The sequence below is a fragment of the Anomalospiza imberbis genome, chromosome 1 (genome assembly GCF_031753505.1).
Source record: "Anomalospiza imberbis isolate Cuckoo-Finch-1a 21T00152 chromosome 1, ASM3175350v1, whole genome shotgun sequence".
In the NCBI taxonomy this organism is placed as follows: domain Eukaryota; kingdom Metazoa; phylum Chordata; class Aves; order Passeriformes; family Viduidae; genus Anomalospiza; species Anomalospiza imberbis.
Window position 1 is genome coordinate 111,121,187 of NC_089681.1, and position 15,034 is coordinate 111,136,220.

The following is a 15,034-nucleotide window of genomic DNA, read 5'->3' on the forward strand; positions in this document are numbered from 1 at the left end:
CACGTGAGCTAAAACATCTAACTTACCTGCAGACACCGTCTGAGCTGCTCACTGAAGGGCAGGTACAGAGGAAGCCTAGGGATGGGATGCCTCAGTGGAGGACCTGAAGTTAGCTGTGGTGAATCTGGGCCCATAACATGAAGTCATTTGGCTCTTGGCCCTTGAGCCTCTAGCAGTAAAGCTTTAATTTCTCTGGTGCCACTGTGTCTCTGCCGTGGCAGTGGAACTTCACGTATTCCTTGCACTGAGTTACAGATTCCTGCCGACTCTGAGTTCTGGGGAGCTGGAGAAAAAGCAGAGAGGCTTTTTGTTGACTTGGAGTGGCTCCAGCCTGTCCTGTGATGTGACCTGGTGTGAGAGGTGTAATCTCATAGCAGCTGCAGCCATTCTATTTGCACTTAGCATATTTTACTAAGTCTCTGTCCCAACATCTGCCCAGAGTCTGAAAGGTGTGTTTTTAGCATGGCAGAACGTTCAGCAGGTTTCCAGGCTAAAGTACATTGCAATAACCAGCCTCCCCCGTGATGCCTGTGTTAGTCAGAGCCTGTGTGAAGAGGTGCCTCATCCTTGCAGCATTTCAAAGCTGATAAAGAGCTGGCCAAATACAAGACAGGGAGGGATGCAGAGTAAAGCATAACTTGGATTCAAGAGGGAGATCAAGTCTGCCACCAAATTTTGCTCACAGAAAATACATCCCGCTGACCTAGAATCTTGACTGACCTTATTCACACTGTGCTTAAGGCAGGTTGCCTAGCAGCAGAGATCTTAGCAGAATTTAGCCACAAACAATGTCTTGCTGTCTCATGTGTTAATAAAATTTAGGATGCATTGGAATTTCCATGCCAAAGGTGGAAGACAGCCCCTCTGGATCTCACACAAGCAAAACAACACTAACCTAGGTAGGCTGGCTTTATTGTTCCTGGAAAATGAAGACTATTTTGATTGTGCTTGACAACTCATCTTTTTCTAATGTGAAATAAAGGAATTAATCTTGTTTATAGAACAGATTGCTCTGAATTCTGAGTATCTGAGCAGGTTAAAAATGCTGATAAGTGGGAAGGAGCTGAGGAGGAGTAATACTTGGTTTAAAAGTAAATTTCATTGTGACTACTTGCTGATTTCCTATCATGTGAATCCTTGAGAAGTCTGTGAGGAGACTGGACGAATAAATGTGAGTGTTTATTAATACTATGTCTGCCTGTGATAAATTCAGTGATCTTTATAATTTTCTTGATTTGGAAACCTGATCCAAATGCCTTTTTTCTCCTTAGCACAACCCTGTGCCTCTTTCATCCAAAGCAGAAGCTGATTGTCAGCAGTGTTAATGAAGGAATGACAGTATCCCTTTAGCTGGCCATTGAGTGAGAAGAGGTTCAGCAAAGGGGAAGTGAACCTTGCAGTTTTCCAACACAGTCAATATTCCCTATTACTATAGCATCAGCCAAGGATGAACAGGGAAGTTTCTGGCTCACCACTGATTCTTCCTCAGATTTGATCTTTCTCCATGGATGACTGTTACTTCTAAGGAAAGGTTTTGGTTTTTCAGATTTTAAAACCAGAAAGACAAATAATGCTCAAGAATTCTAAGTCTGGTGAAAGGCAGGATGGTAATTTTCAGTGTTAATGCAGTACCTGAAAACATTTTCATTTCTGTTTGGTTCTAGAAGATGGGCTATGGCATCTGTGGCAGCAGCTCTCTAGCCGCAGGCATCAACTGGTGGAAACTTGCATATCTTTGCTGCAGCCTATACTGGGAATTAAAATTGGCAGATAATTTGGTCAAATAGCTCTGAAAACTGTTGCAATGTGATAGAATACACACATGTACATTGTTTCTTAGTGTGGTAGCATTCCTCAAAAGTAGCATACTCAAAATCCATTCACATCTGTCCCCACCACTTGAATCAGGCCTTCTCCTTGTGGTGGATGTGTACGTTTTTACTTGTTAGCCCTTCTTTGGTACTTAAGTGTTCAGCTTTGTCCCATTTTGTGAGTAATTGTTGGTTGAAAATAAAATCAAACCTGAGGTTTTCAGTCACTATGTTTTGTTCCTTAGGGCAGAAAAATATCTTCCTTCCTGAAAGATAAAGACTGTAGCAACTGATTTCACATCTCCAGTTCAGACATTAAGTATAAGTACAAGTTATAAGCTGTGTGGGGATCTGTTTTGTCCAGTACCAGATATCAGTTGTTTTTCTAGCTTTATTTTTGGTCCTGGAATGATCCATAAAAAGATAATTTGGTAGTACTTATTTGTGATTGTGGATACTGGGATTCAGGGAAATAAGGTATGCCTTTCTAACAAGGAGGATAATTCATCACTTGAAATCATTTATGTGTTGGGTTCTTGAAAATTTCTAATGTAGAAAATCAAAATTCAATGTTTTCTTTTGAAATATTTGTTCAATTTCAACTGCACACAATCATTGGTCTTGATGTAGTAATTAGTAAATGGAAATCCTATGGCTTTTAATATTTTGAAGTTCATTAATCATTAATCCAAAATAATTGGTTTATTGCTAAGAGGAAATAGTCTAAAAACAGTGTCAGAGTATGGTCCTTGCCTCTCAATGCCAAAACCTTACTATAAGTGGATAACAGGAACAGAGATGTATTCATTAATTCCATACTGGTTTTTTTTAATGAGAACTTTTCTCTATGTAGTTTATGTTCTCTTTCTATTTATAGCATTTCACTGCTCTATGACTCTTGCAAAGAGGCTTATTTTCTCAAAGTAAGACTACCTTTATCAGTTACCCATCATGACCACATCCTTCTGGACAGGACTTTTTGGGGATGCGGTGCTGCCCCGTTTAACTATAAACCCTGAATCTTGATGTGTCATGGCAGTCATGGGCTTAGAGTATTTTCATGTCCTGAACCAGCAGAGGAACTCTGCAAGCTGAGTGACTGCACTAGTAAACCCCTAGTTATACATTCTGCAGGGGTACATGTAGCTTTACATCATGAATCAGAGAGAATGAAGCTGCCCATTAGGGTGCACTTGATGTTAATTGAAGCCATGACTCATTCCTTTGCATCTTCCCACAAAGAATATTTAAGTAAGACCCTTTGCTCCTTATAAGGTCTTTAAATCTGTGTCTAGCTACATATCTGAGAAGTTACTGATCCCCGTGGTTGATCAGAAGGTCTGCTATCATAGGCATGTACAGCACTTTGAAATCCAACTTGAAAGCTGACCAGGATTTTTGGGCAGCCTGTCTTTCTGTAGCACCCTTGTGGAATTCTATGGCCACTGGGTACTCTGCATCTCTTTGCCCAAGATCTGTCCTCTGTCAATTTACTCATCATGAACCCACACTGCTGAGGCAAAAGGCGAACAAAGACAGTTTTTCACATTTCTCTTTTTTTTTTCTTTTTATCCCTGCTGAAAATTAACTAAAGAACAAGCAATGAGCACACCACTTACCTTGTTACTGTAAATGCATGCAGTAAGGTAAGTGACAATCCTGGGCTCATTTTCAATTTGATTTGACCAGGTATATGAAGGATAGAAAGGAAAACATTGCAGACAGCGACAGAATTAGTTGTATGTTACCCAGCAGGCAGGGTCCAAATAAAGATCCCATCTCCACAAGGCAGGAATGGGTTGGCTTGAAATCTCTAAATATGAAAGCCTTGCAACAACAGAATGTCGTTATAAAATGTATCCTTTTTTTATACCCTAAGAATAAAAAAATCCTATGGTGTTGTGTAGTAAGGATATAATTTTCAACCAAGCTCTGCAGCTTGCTTAAAGGTTCTTCACAAGATTTTTTCCACTTTTCTTTCAGATTCTAATGAACTATAAAAACTAGGGATTAATTTGGCCCATTAAATGCTAAAAGATTAATACTTTTGTAATTTTTCTAACAATTTAGAAGTGAATTATATAGTTGTACTGCGATCATTCAATTTAATTTTACTTTTCATGTCATTTTTCTCCCAGCATTAATTTTGTCCCTGTTGCAGCATTCAGCTCAGGACATATCTCACTGCAGTCCATTATCTGACCAGTCGAGCCTGCAGAAACAGGGTATCTTACTTAATTGGAAAAATGCACTGATGCAGAAAAGGTACATGTAACTTCTTGCACCAGCTATACCTTTTAAAAATGCATCATTGCAAAGATGACAAACTGCTATTGGTTCTTAGATCTGGAAGATTTTTGGGAGCTGCTGGAGTCAGAAAGTAGGACTAAAGCCAAAAATTCCTTTCATGACATATTATGGAATAGATGTATAAAGAATGACTGCATTGGGAAGCACCAGGTGACAGTTTTTAGAAGCTCTTCAAAGTCATCAGTGTAATCTGATTTAAGAGTCCCACTTCATTCTCTATGTACTAGTGTTCTCCAGGTAGACCATATTCTAATGTGCTTCACAGAGTTAAATAATATAGCTGCCTGGATAAATAACAGCAGAAGGAGTAGTCAGCCACAGCAAATTATAGACCTGGGTAACAGCTGGTTTTCAGCTGAGGTTTAAAATCAAATGGCAAAATTACAGTGCATTATTCTACTCCACAGTGGCCAGAGGATTTCAGCAAACTCCACCACACCTGAAAGCTATCAAATAATAAGCAAAATTAATCAGACAAGAGGAGTGGCTGGAAGACTTCAATGACCTGAGCCCTACTGGCACAACATCTATTGAAAAAGAACCTTGCTGACACCAGATCAAATGTAACGTGACATTAATTTTCTTCTTTCTGACCTTGCTTGACTGAACATGCTGGAGCATTTAATTCTTGATGCTCACATCAGAAGGAGCTAATGGGAGAGTCCAGTGGTAGACAAGCCTTTCAGTGGCCAGTCCAGTAGAGCAGCATGTGAGCTTGGGCAGTTCATTCCTGGAGTAGGGTCCAAAGTTTGACAGTTCTTGGTGGTTGGCAATTGTGAACTGTTTTCCTTGATCCTGATAGCAGAGCAGGTTTCCAAGTCACCAACTGCAAAGCCAATGTTCTTGTGGAGGTGAAAAGAGCATACCTCAGCCTAAGAAATACAGTAGAAATATCTCAGTTTACACCTACTGAGAAGTATGATAAAGCAGCTGTAGCTGATCAGAGTCTGTATTCTTAGCTCAGACACAAATCATAATCAGAGACAGTTTTAACATTTTGAATAGTATGGGGAGAAAAAGATGGAGATACATGCCATAATATATCATCTGAAAAGGTCTTGTAGGCATAGTCATCAACTGTTTAAAGATTTCATCATTCATATATCTTTTTAAACAGTCTGTTTCTTTCAGAACCTGTACACTTAAGATTTGACACACTTCAGCCAGAGAGGTGATACCACTACAATATCATATCTCAAGCCTAAAGAAACACAAATAATGGTATAAAAGTTGCACACCGTTGGCTCATTTTTTTTTTTTACTGCAGAAATGTTGATTTAGTTAGATCCTTAACTGTCTTTTCCCTGTGGTACCCTCAGCATCCCAGTAACAAAAAGCCATCTGCTTTTTCCAGCCTCCATTTAACACCCGAGCAGGAGGAGTCATGCTGTGCCCAGCATTATTTGCACTCATGAGAAAGGAATGGGGAATATGTTCAATGCCCTTTTTAGGGTTTGCCTAACAGTTTTGGAAATCAGTGGCAAGATTCACCCTGATGTTAGGAGTTTGTACATATATATATTGCTCATCTAAAATACAATATTTAAGGTGCTCTCTTATAGATTTCTCCTTCTACCACAATAAAACCCACAAGATTCACTCCACAGAAATGTGGTGGGGTAAACATCTCACTCTAGGTATGTTCTATGCTATTTTAGAGCCTGATAAATGCAGAACAATTCAAAGTAATCTGCAGTTATTTTGTGGGAATAGTTATTGTGTTAATACTAAAGACTCATATGGGTGAAGGATATAAATGTTACATTTGATGCAAATTTTACAAGAACACCTATCTTTGTTAAATTTAGTGAGTTAGTGCTGTTAATGACATTCTGGGAATCAGAATTTGTGGAAAAGAAAAGATCTGTATTTGTACCCTCTGCATCTGTAAATGTTCACTTGTAAGAAACACATTCAACATTTGAGATGCTCTGCTTTGTCATTCCTGCAGTAGAGCTTTACTTACTTAGGCCTAATTAATTTTTGGTTTAATCTTTTTGTGCTTGAAGATACATGGACTGAATTTTGCTCATCATCTCACCCACTTATGCCACTTGTGTCAGGTTTGAATATGAAAAAGAAATCAGTGTTGTACAAAAGGGATATAGCATAATGTCAAAAAATACTGTGCAGCAGAGGATTATTAGGGCTAAAACAGACAACTGTTTTTCAGAAATATATTTTAAATTATTACAAGATAAATGCTCTGCTCAGGAAAATTATAGAAAGCAATTGGAATGAAAAAGATAATTTCAAGGGGATAAAAGTCACAGCAATGCTAAATGGAAATGCCTGATGAATTTACAAGGAGACTAATTAGCTGTATACTGTCTGACCTTGCTTCTCATTGCCCAGTATCTCAGAGTCTAACATCAGGAAGGTATGAAGAAATGGAAAATATTTGTAATCCATACATTGTGAGGATCCAGTGGGTCTACCACAGGAGAAAGAACAAACTGATGTATCGGAAGTAAGTGTTCCACAGAACTGGTAGCTGAAAATAAGTTTTTAATCACCATCTGCCAGCAAGCACAATGTTGAAATACTCATGGTGGTAAACATTTTGGAATCCATAAGTCTTTCTGGGCTGCCTTCCTAAAAAATAAGGAAAACAATTTTGATGTGTGTTTAGCTGGTGAGCATTTGGTCACCCACAAAGTCATCTGCTTGAAAATGTTGTCTTTGTCACTGCTAAGTGCCTATGAGAAGTGAATCTAGCATGGAAGCATGTACAGGAAGAGAGGTATAGATGTAGGGCCAAACTTGAACAACATTTATGAGTAAAACATGCCTAAAGCCTAAATTCTCTCTGACATTGCCCTTCACTTTCAAATTCTTTGAGGTGAGTAATGAAATGTAGGTGAGATTGGCTTTTTTCAACTGTGAAGCTTGCAGGAGAGTGACTGTGAGGAGAATAAGACCCCTTTTTTGTGTCAGTGTTGGTGGTAACAGTGGGAGGATATATCTGCAGAGGGCCATGATACCATAGGTAATGGAGCTGAACACAGTGCTCATTGAAGCTTATCCAGAAGCCCTGTTTTGTCAAAAACAGCCTTTATGTAAATATTAAATGCATATTGAAAGTATGGTTGTGAAAAATCGTTATTTTTAGCAATAGGAAAGCGGAATAGAGAACAGTGTTGCCAAGACATAATACGTGTACTATATACTTCTGGAATGGATTATTATTTTCTGAAACTACTGCAGAAATTGTATGTTCCCATGACTGCAAAGAGAGCACTTTTTAGAATGTTTACATTGGGAGATGAAAGGTCTAGTCCCAGCTTTTGCATGAAATTAAGATAATCTTAGTTCCAGTAGTTCTTAGCCTCCCCATCAATACTGATTTGGCTTTTAGAGTGCTTTTCCCCTTTTTTAAAATTGATAGCCTAAAAAGATCAAAGTGTTCTGTATGAGTTCAGGAAATGGACACAGACCTTTATTTTTACTTCTGTGAAAACTGAGTCAGATGAGTATGACAGTCTGATTTTCTAAGGACTCCACTCTGTAAGATGGATGCTAACATATCAAGGAAACAAAACCCAAAAGTATTCTATGACACCAGTAAGCTAAGTTTCTGGGTTCACCTAATACTTTATTCTCCTCTGTATATTCCCTTCAGCAAGAAGGTGGCTTGTATCCTGTGGTATATACAGAAACAACTAAACTAATGATGTACTGTGAATTGTTAAAAAGTTCCCAGCTCTGATTTCATAATTACCAGGTATGGGTGATTTTGTGGCCCTTTGAAGGCTGAGTGTGGAACGTGCAATCTGGATATATGGGTGCTGAGGTAGCACACATTAATTAGTGAATGTGTTGCCAACGCAAGCTTGAGTTTTCATAATGGTGCTAAAATCCAGGCTCGGAGAGGGGGAACAGCCAAACTGTCAGTGTGTAAGAAGCCCCACATCATCAAGAAAAGCTGCTGTAGCAGAGCAAGCAGACCAACATGATTCCAGCTCCTGGTACTGTTCACTGGTGTCCGCTGGAATGTGTCAAACAACTGAATATGAATGGGCTCCAGTGGGAGGGATGGCCTTTTCCTTGCAAATATTTCTTCAGCTCTTAAGTTGCCCTGCAGCAGTAATGCTTGGCTTTTTATAGAACACTGCCTGATTCATCGGCAACCTTTAACTATTTTATTGATTTAGCATTTCTTCAGAGATGCAGTGAAATATATGACCTGTGGACAATGTGATTTTTTTGAAAGTCAATGCTGATGTCAGGGGTATGTTGTCTGGTTCAAGCTCTGCTGCCTCTGGAGTTCATTAGAAGTTGTTTTAAATATGCTTTCTACTCTGTTTATGAACTATATTTCTTTTTTCACACTTGGTAAGGGTGCTGTTTTACACTGCCTTTAGTGTGTATTTCAAATCTTCTTGGCTGAATTGAGTCATTTCATGGTGAAGTAAGTGGAATGTAAGAGAAATATGCCATGGTTGGGACACTGTGGCTTAGTATATCAAAACCAATAAAGAATGAGGAAGAGGTTGGGAGGACTTCTAGATTCCATTTTATTTATTCGTTAGAAGTAATGAAGCAAAATGTTTATTGTTTGTGTCCTCTGAATGTTAATCTGCTCAGCAGTTGAAATCTCAGCAAGAGGTGATAGCAGGCTCTGATGGAATTGTGTGCAGCTCATCTGAACACAAGGGTAGTTGGCAGGTTACTGAATCAGAAGCTAATGAGCAGGCAGGTCTGGGATTTGGGGTGTGGTGAAAGTGGATTCACCACACAAGGATTTTAGGAATAGAAGCATAGACCTGAGCAGCTAAGTTTATGTTAAGACATGGGTGGGTTAACTGTGAAAACTTCTGAGCCTGCAACAGCCGTTGCTCACCATTTGATGCCAGTGTCTAAATGTAGCTCTAACTTCAGGTTTCTATTTCTGAAAACTGGCCCAAGTCTTTGGGAGTTTATAATTGTGCAGCTAAGAGCAAAACTTAGCACAGCAGAGATAATGGTATTCACTGTCCTTTGGCAGATACTTTGTAATACCAATATGTCAGGCTGAGCATCCTTCAGCTCCTGTGCATGTGTGTATATCAAAAGATGATTTGATTGAAGGATCTCCTACTTTCTCCCTCCTCTTCCCTATAGTTGCTTTATTGAAGCTTTCACCCCTGTCAGCCCCCCTGAACTGCTAAGCTAGCCCAGCCTTGGGGGACCTGCAGGGATAAGAAGCTTCAGAAACCAGGCGAGATGTTCGCAGAGGCTCAGTTTCCAGGTGTTTATTCTCTGGGGAGAAGGGGGGAAAGGAGAACGGACAATGGCGGTGGGGTTTTTTATCCAGGGTCTGGGAGGTCTGGGTTATCTAGCTCTGGGCCAATGGGGTAGAAAGAGGAAGTAAGGATCATTCTAACAGTCACAGCTATAGGGGTCTTCCAGGAGGGTGATAACATTCCACAGGGAAATGCAGCACTTTATCTCTCCATGAATCCCACAGGTATTATGATTGCAGCTGCTGCTGCTCAGCTGCTATTGCTGCACTGTTCCCATTCTTCTTTTCCGCTGTAGAAATGGAGCAAGAAGACCCTTGATAAGCTTAAAGTTACTTCTAGTCCACTGAAAGCTGGAGCCAAGAATCTCAGAGACAATATAGTATGACAGCACCACTCCACACCATGCAAGGCATAGCTCAATCACAACACTGAATAAGCAGGAGAGAAGCCTGGAGTTGATGCATCTGGATTTGGTGGCAGAGGCAGTAGCTGTTGCTACACATGATTAGCAAGATGTGAAAATAGCCTCATCTAGAAATAGGAGGATTTCCAAAACTGATGGGTCAGGTTCATGCTAGAGCCAGCGATAGTGTAATACAGAGTGAAAGCAGCTGGCCTTTCCACATTCTGTCATGAGCTGTAAATCACAATGTCCCTCTTCTCATGTACACAGACCTACTGTAACAGCTCATCTCAGTGAAACTTTAAATAGCCAGGCCTGAAATAACTCCTGTGTCACTCCAGGTTTGTGCTGATGCATAAAATTACAGTGGGATGGAAATACCATGGTGAACCAGACTGGAACACAAATGGTTGTGACTTTTCATGTTTGCCTAAAGCCAGGTGATTGCTGATTAACCAGAAAAGCAGAGGATTGGTGCCATGTTCTTCACCTGGCTTCCTGCAGTGGCCAGCTTTTAGGCTGGTGAGGACTGCTACATTGAATAGTTGGTGTTGGTGGGTGGATTAGATTTCCCAAAAGAAGTCTGATGAAACCAAAACTGCGGTCCCTCCCCATCTCTCCCAGCAGCACAGGCCACAGAACTCAGGGTTTTGTGATTGTGATAGGCAGCAGGTATTGTAGGCCCTCAGGAGTGGCTCAGAGTTTGTCTGAGGACCTCTGCTGATGCAGGCATCCTCTTTCCCTCCCAAAAAAAACGGTGTCTTAGAATTGATTCTGATGTTTTAATCTTTAAAGCAGGAAGCAGTGAGAGCAATAAAATTTAATCAACAGAGCACTTGTTTTATCAAGTAAATGGATAATTGTGACATTTGACATTTTTATGAGGCTGTCTCTTGAACATTTGCCTAATTATCTCACCCCTTTAAAGATTCTGTTCAGATTCCTGTTTAGCAGTTCACTGCATAATCAGATTCAGCTTTTCTGAAACATTTTATTTTGTTTTTGTTATTGTTATGTAGTGCATTCTCTTGGAAATGTCAAGTATGTTGTCAAATATTGTACTAATTTCAGTTTTCTTTGTGTCAGCGCCCTGGACTTTATTAAGAAAACATACTATGAGTAGGTCATTCCAGTAACTAGCTCCATCCTAAAGAGCAATGGCATCACTCAGTTGAAATGTTGAGAGAATCTCTGTACAGTTAAAGGGACCCTCTCAAGATTCCTTTTAACTCTATTTTCTGTGTTCCTTGGATCACCCATTTAGAGCAAAGGTGTCTTTGCATTCCAGAAGCATGCTTTTGGCAATGCATCTGTGTCACCTAGCTATAGCTGTCAGAAGTGAGGCTTTCATCAGGCTCCCTTCTAAGTTAATGGAGGAAAAAACATCTCCATGTGGTAACTCATCCCCAGCATCTGCACTAACTAATCTAATGATGAGTGGAATTTCCGTCTGAAAACCCTGCTTCTCCCAGCTGATAGAGAAACTGTAGAAAGTGGCCTAGACCAGACATTCAAGACCTATACAACAAAAGTTAGATAAAAAATTAGGTCTGCCTGGGCAAAGTGTCATTCTGTACCTGACAAGTCTGTGCTTTCAAAAGTGAAAGGACAAATGTATGGACTAAAAAAATAAAAATGCGTCATCAATAGTTCGGGAAGCTGTATGATGCTAATGGTTTCCGTCCACTTTTGGATGGTTTCTCTACATGTTATCTCTGTTCTTTTCTTCCTTAAATATCCAGTTCTGGCCCCTGTCAGAGAGAGGATTCCAGTAGGAAGGACCTTGGGACACACCTGCCATCAGCTGCTACTACATTCCTGAACTCCACCTACATGGAATATTTCTTAGTGTTCTCTCAGGTATAGTTACAAGGGATAGATGTTGTGTGTGTTTAGAGAAATAGTGCAAGGACTCTGTATGATCTGAGCTCCCTTCCTGCTTCAAATAGTCCACAGACCATGTGCCAGCCCTCGGCGTGAAGTTGGCATTGAGTCCATAAAGTGAGCTGGTTTCCTGAATAGATGAGAAGGCAGGTGGCAAGCCAAAAAAAGCTAGTTTAAAGCCTGTGAATGGAGAATGAAAGGCACAGATGTGTAAAGGAATACTCATATTATAACTCTAGACAGACATTAATGAGTGTGTGTCCTAACTATCATGCCAAGGTTATAAGCCCCTGCTTATGTGCAAGACAGATCTAGTTTGTCTGGCTCAAACACTGGCAGTTCAAACTCTCTCTTAATTACAAGATTTATGCCTTTGCCTTTATCCAAAGAAATGAAAGAGTAGTTCATTCTCTCAAGTTCCATTGCTTTTGTTCTCATTACCATAAATGTAAAGGTGCCAGTTAGAGTTGGTCAGAATATATATATATGATTGTTTTACACTTTGGCACTTCTGGTTGCTCCATCAAATATTTTGTGTGATCTTCATTAGAGTATGAATACAGTGGGGTGCTGAAATACTTCAAATAATTTGTCCTCGGGGTCTCCTTCTCTTGATCTCTGTTTTTGTTTTAAAAAAATTGTTGTCCTGTGGTGGAATGGTTTATGAAGTTTCATCAGTGTCACCCAGTAGTTCAGAGATTAGTCCCGAGTCCCCCACAGGATAAGGAGTCACAGGTGTATGTTAGATGTGGCTGGCACTCCCCTGAATCTGCCAGCATGTCTGTCATTTGTCCCAGGGCCAGTGGAGAGTAAGGATGGCTCATTTAGCATATTGATGGCAGGGCAACTGGAGCTTTTCACTCATTCAGAACATGACTTTCCTTCTTGTACAGCTCACTAGTCTGTCAGAGCGATTTCGTGTTGAGGTTTCTCTCACAGCTTCCAATTTATTACAGCAGGAAACATTTTGGTCCTGCTGGTTTTGGTGGGAAGAATCACAAAAATATTCCAAGTGAAGCTACAAACACCTCTTCTTTTACACCTCTGACCTGGTAGATGATCTTGTCCTTTCTCCTCTTCCTCCTCCTGCCTCCTTTTCACATGCGCCCATGTTCTCTTGCCGCTGTTTCATCTCCCCAGCATTCCCACAGATGCCTTACATGCAATACATGCCCACCTGGTGGTGGTTTGTGATGGAGGCGTTTGCTCTCTGCCCGGTGTGTCCTGGCAGGTGGAGCTCCTTCTTCAAAGGGAGATGAGGAGACACTGCTGTCCCTGCACACAGAGATCAGTCGTTGCCTTACCAAGGAGCAGTGGCTTTAGTGCTCCTTCATTGCCTGCCTGCTGAGACCAAGAGTTCAGATTATTGTGTACTTTCAGGGAGAGTGGGAAGAGCATAACAAGTTCCCTGTGTTTTGGAACTTACTCCTTTTACAGCTCTGATACTTCCAGATAGACATGACTGTTTATATAAAGAGAATAAATAAATACGTGTTTGTTTTGAGAAACATGTTTGTTTTGAGAATACAACATCATAGAATAGATTTAATTTTACTGCAACATTATCAACATTGATAGCAAATATCTTCAAGGCAGAACAGAAGGGTAATGTATTTCTTCTTTTCTTCTTATCATCTTTGTATTGTTTTTCCTTCAATTTGATCCTGCTGCTGCAGTCTGAGAACCTTTATGCAAAGCATGGAGACAACTTAGGCTCTCATCAGATTACTCATTGCCTTGCAAAACTGGATTTTAATGGGTACTTGATGTCATGCTGGGAAAATATTCTTTTGGGATGCTCCATGACATCATTATTTTGACATTTAAATCCTTGGAAAAAAGGTGCTTGCATGCCAATTGGATCAAAAACTGTATCTGGCTTTTAGAGGATCTATGAATCTTTTAAAAATGCCCACTGAAAGCATTGATTATGTTTGTATGTCCAGCAAAATTAACATAGCTTTTTAACCAAATGAGGAATCTCTCTTAAACTGCCCTTTTTTTTGAAATAGCACCAGTAACACATGATACTTTTGGTGAGTGCATTTCCATTCTGTACCACCTAAGAAGTGAAATGGAATAGAAAGGAAAATCCTCAGGAGTAAATACTCAAAAATCCACATGGCTTTTATGGGTGTGTCTGCCAAGCAGTGAAGTGACACAGCATGAGCACACTTACCAGGAAGTATCATGTACACTAAGGGCACTTCTGCAAGAGTGCAGGTATTCACAACTCCTCTCTGTTTCACTAAAAGCCTTCATGAAAACAAATTTTTTGTGCTTATCTGTGGCATTTCTGCAGTTTTTCAGAAGAGTATTCATATTTATTCTAAACTCTTGGGAGAAAATTCAGCTCCATTCATGAGCCAGGAAAAGGTATATACGACCATTATTTCTCACTTATAGCCTTGTTTTGATGGCTTAAGTGCAATTTTCTACACAGAGATGAATTTCATTCTCCAGTAGTTCTAAGGATGCTGTTAAAATTTGCCATATGTCACACTAAAAGGACAGCTCATCTTATGGTCCTCATCCTTAACCTTTTTTTACACATAGACAACCTATAAAATATCTTTACCCAGAGCAAAATTGCATCCTGCCTGCTTCCTACTTTCCTTCCTTCAATAATAAATAGGTCATATTTTGTTGGTCAGAACAATATTTGAAGTTGAGAGTAATTCAGCAAATTCTGTTGGCTGCATCAACAACAACAACAAAAAGCCTAAAAAGAAGAGATGGAAATGTTGACAAGAATAGTTCTAATATTTTCCAAACATAAATATTTTCAGGATTAGAATCGCAGAATCAGAGAATCATTAAGACTGGAAAAAACCTCCAAGATCATCAAGCCCAACAATTAATCAGAGATTTCATTCAGAAGGGAACTTACAACAAAAAAGAAAGGGAAGGTATCATCCCATTCTCCATTAATAGCCCAAAATCCAATGATTCTTGCTTGGATTTTCTATGAGGAAGTGTTAAATCTAGGCTCAACCCAAATTACAACAGTGGTTCTCACATCTTGAAACAGCACTTGTTATCTACCTCTAGGGTGGTGTATATTGACTCTTCCTGACATAGTAGCTTTAATGTGCATAATACAGAAACATTTATTGCAGCAGATGAGACAGGACAGATAGCTTCCTTTACAAAAAGGCCTGAAGCCATCCAGAGCAATTCTCACTGTCCCTCTCTGGTCAAGCAAATATTTGGATATGGTCTATGCTAAAGATAATATTAAAGTTGAAAACAAATAGGTTAGTGTTAAAATATTTTTAACATTTCTTGGTTTGGAGTCTGAACCAGAAAAATTGGATTTTCTTTCAGTTTTATTCATAATTGGGAAAAGCTTCAAAAGAATATGCTTTTATGTACATATTAATTATTATGTTATTATATAT

At 39.7% G+C, this 15,034-nt stretch overlaps 1 long non-coding RNA gene across 1 annotated transcript; it reads left to right on the forward strand.

Annotated features, from left to right (window-relative positions):
* Positions 1–375: 375 nt before the first annotated feature.
* On the forward strand, positions 376–1,676 carry LOC137482210 (uncharacterized). The gene is made up of 3 exons (XR_011003970.1): positions 376–899; positions 1,007–1,171; positions 1,303–1,676. It is a non-coding gene; the product is annotated as an uncharacterized lncRNA (long non-coding RNA).
* The last annotated feature ends 13,358 nt before the right edge of the window (positions 1,677–15,034 follow it).